This window comes from Asparagus officinalis, chromosome 7 (assembly GCF_001876935.1).
Source record: "Asparagus officinalis chromosome 7, Aspof.V1, whole genome shotgun sequence".
Lineage (NCBI taxonomy): Eukaryota > Viridiplantae > Streptophyta > Magnoliopsida > Asparagales > Asparagaceae > Asparagus > Asparagus officinalis.
This window is the reverse complement of record NC_033800.1, coordinates 23,689,338-23,693,425: the sequence shown is the minus strand read 5'-3', so window position 1 is coordinate 23,693,425 and position 4,088 is coordinate 23,689,338. Positions and strand designations below refer to the sequence as shown.

Sequence of the window (4,088 nt, the reverse complement as noted above, 5' to 3'; positions counted from 1 at the left end):
TATATATATATATATATTAGCAATTAACAATTATATTGACTATAGCAATTTTACTATGTTTAATTTCAAATTCTCAATAAAATAAGCTAATTCCTTAAAATTATAAAGTAAACTCATTTGAAACTTTGACAATATTCCACATAAGCATCAAAAAAGAATATATATACATACCTACCTACCTACCTATGTACACACACACATGCCTATTTAAATATGAGAACACGTGTCTCCTATTCTTAACATTGCCATTAATTTTAAAGAAAAGACAAAAGCAAATAGTCAAGCACCAATGTGAATGGTGATGTCATGTTCCACTAACAAATTTAAAACTAAGGAAATAAGATGTATATATAGAGAGAGAAAGAGTTTTCTTCTTCCTTGCATATCTCAGCTAATCCTATTTTCCTCAAACGTAACTGCTCCAAAAGTGCCTCTCACATGCGGGAAATGAGTTGCTCACGTGTCCCCTCCGTTTGGGTGAGGAAACGTACCCAAACTGCATCCGACACAGGTACAATGCCAAAATTGTCGTGTCGGGTAGCATAGCTTGTAGACATGGAAAAATATTCGTAAAAAGAGTTCCGGAGATATGAAAATGTTTAGAGTGTGTTTGGTAACTCCAAAAAACTTGTTTTAAGTGGAACAACATTGCCAAAGACCTTATTTTTAGTGGCAAAAATCAGACTCAAATTGAACTAGTTCTTTCTAGTTTAAAATCTTGCCCATAAACTAGTTCTTTTATTAACCAACCCTTATATGGTTCAACTTTGGCCTAGTTAAAAAGAAACTAGTCTAGCCTAGTTCAATTTTGAAGTTGCCAAACACACCCTAAGAAAGATACAGTGTGTCATACACTGAACTATCCAAACTGTAACAAGGGGAATGAATGTACATAGATGTTTTTTTGGATATACCAATACTGAAAAAATCTTTTGTTCGTATTGTTGACTCATTGTTTGGACAAGGACATCAGTTATATGTTTCTCTTCTCCTTCTACAGGGCCCCTGTAAATTTTAAACACATCCAACTTGTTGATACAAATGGGGTAAATTTTACTGGAGCTCCTCAAAATATTACATGATGCAATTACACGACTCAATGCATGTATATCAGTAGGGATCCTATCGGAACCATCCGTATAGAAGTGGGGTGATCTACACCATAAATAGAGAAAATGTAATTCCCAAACTAATCCTCTAACCACCCGTGAATAGTATTGATCATCACTTTCTCGAGTGTTCTAATAGGATTCTTACTCTCTGTATATTCAAGATTTCAGGTATATATGGAAATATTAGGTGAACACTAAGGATATGGCATGACCTGATGCAGGTACGTTCAGATACATATTACATTCAGATATAAGGAAATCTAAGATGTGAGCAAAGCATCATTATGTATTTGAAAATAAGAAAAACGTCCATAACAGATTCAAATTGTTCAATGCAGGTAAATGAAGATATATAAGGATACAACACGACCACCACAGGTATATTGAGATATATAAGGAAATCTAAGATGCCAATAAGGGCGGATGTACCTAATAGAGGGTGGTGTCACGTGACACCACCCATTAGCAAAGGGCGGATGCAGGAATATTATAACACAAGTGTATACTAGCTTATGACCCATTAGTGACACAACTATAGTAGTGACCCATTTATGATTTAACCCTAATGGGCCTAGACTTAAATGGCCCAATCCCAACAACCCATGTGCTAAAGAGTTAACATCATTTTGAAAAAGGATACAAGTATGTAAAGCAACAATTATATTGAAAAGGATGTGTATAGTGGTATTTCAAATAAGGCTATAATGCAACTATTTCAAAACATAAAGGCACATAGGGGTCAATTGTAATTGTACTTAGTTAAATATATCTTTTGTATCTCATTAGAGTACTGGTTATATTGAACATGAGAAAAGAATTAGCAACATCGTCTTTTTATATATATTGTGACACTATTATGAATTCCTGGCTGTGGATTTCAACAAGGCATCATTATTTCTTTGAAAATAGAAAATGTGGACAACCTATTGGATGTCTAGTTGGTAATCAGAACAGAGATGCATAGACTTGCTAAAAACAGTGATAAAAAAGAAAACCAATAGAGAGAAAGGGGTATAGAAAAAATGCGCTCGTCTAAAAGCAAATAGACAACAAACAGTGGACCGAGAAACAACAAAGAACAGCTCCGCATAACTGAATGGATAGCAAAACAATGAACAGTAAAACCCAAAAGGTCGTATAGTACACACATACGACATCAAAATGAGTTTAGAAGAAAAATAAGTAAAACAGTAAAAGATAGCAGAGCTGGGATCAATCAGAAAGCAAACATGGAGAAAATCAAGAAGAAGAAAAAGGACAAAAGAACTCCCTTTTTGTTGGGGAAACAAAATGCAAAAAAGAGAAGATCTAAAATCAGTGAACAGCAAAAGAATAAGGTTAGAATACAGATGACAATTATATAAAAAAATTAGAAGCCAACCAACCAACACAAAACATAAAATTAAAAAAGAATGTGTATGGACGGACTGGTACGTCATGTGCATGTTTTTGGAAGACTGAACAGGAGATCATGTTCCTTTCCAAAATGCTCAATCAAATTGATTCAAATAGGTACACAAGTCAAGTTTAAAGCAAGCAAGCCCACACTCAAAATCATGTCATTTAGGCAGCATCTTTCTATAGACTTTATCACTGTAATTACATTTGTTCCCGTCTAAAGCCACATCTCCTACACTAAAAAGACATCTCGGACTCTTACTTCCTCCCCCCCAAACAGTAAATTCCTGTACTAGACAAATATATGGTATATATAAAATCTCTCACAAAATTCAGTCAGGTTATATAATCTATTAACAAAGCACCCCAAGATCTAGAAAATTTAAAGTTGAAAGTGAAGACAGTAACTGATAGAAATGAGCTTTAATATTTTTGTAAATATCATACATAAGATCAGGGAGATGAAGAGCCATGATGTATTCCCAATACAAAGTCAAACATACATGATAATGTTTTTGTAAATATTATATCTTATTTAACAGAAATGCGTGTATGCATTGCATACATGGTAATGTAAGTATGTGTTTGGCCCTTTTTCATAGTTATGCATATTTATTTATGCACAAGATCAGGGAGTTTACGTTAACCCCTATCTGAACTAATTATAGATTTTGTAATTTGAAAGTGGAGTGAAAAATAGAAATATTGATAGGCGCAGTACCTCTTATGAAAACATGGTAGTTGATAGGGGTTTAAACCTACTTCATACGATTTTACATGAAGATTAGTCCCGATGTCATTGTGACCACAATCATGAAAGCTTATTGTCTCCATTCCATGCTTGTCATTGAAATATAAAAAACTTGTCTCCATATATTATCGGTCAAATTGTAAGACAAAGTAGAGAAGCTCATAGTCTATCCCAATGTATAAACATGAATATAAATTTAATTTTCAATTATTTAAAATGAATAATGATTCTATTACCGGCCATTAGAATAAACACACAACTTTCAATATATTTTCTGAAATTAATACGGCAATTTTCTGAATAACAAATGCTACTGCCAACTGTAAACATGAATATAGGACGAGTCAAGTATTTATAAGAAAAAAGGGGAAACAGAGAAAATTACAATCAGTCTGTTCTTATGCTTAGAAGGAAGATCAGTTTCATATTTGATTATTAAATAACTATAAAAAGAAAATATAATTTGTACTTGTACAAGTCCTTAATGTTAAAACTAGGCCACAAAAATTGCATGGGTTTCTACTTGCTTTTAACATGGCAAATAGTAGTTTTTTTTAAATTAATGTCACAACATCTGATCCAAAAAGAATAATATCTTTCCCACAATTCATGATAGCAACAAATAGAGACACCAAATGAATGAGCAACAAAACTCTATGGCTATTAAGAATCAAGTAAACACAAGCGAAGCCGCAAACTGTGCACTAGATGCTAGCTGTGGACGTATCTACATACATCATCATCAAGTAAAGATACAAATGCAAAAAAGTAAATAAAAAACATAACAAAGCTAGTAAAACCACATAATAAAATAAAACAGTAATGAA

General features: G+C 33.0%; 1 protein-coding gene across 1 annotated transcript in view; it reads right to left on the bottom strand.

Moving 5' to 3' along the window:
* Positions 1–4,088, bottom strand: part of LOC109849897 (pyruvate kinase, cytosolic isozyme) — an 8,053-nt gene that overhangs the window by 3,294 nt on the left and 671 nt on the right. The window lies entirely within an intron of this gene.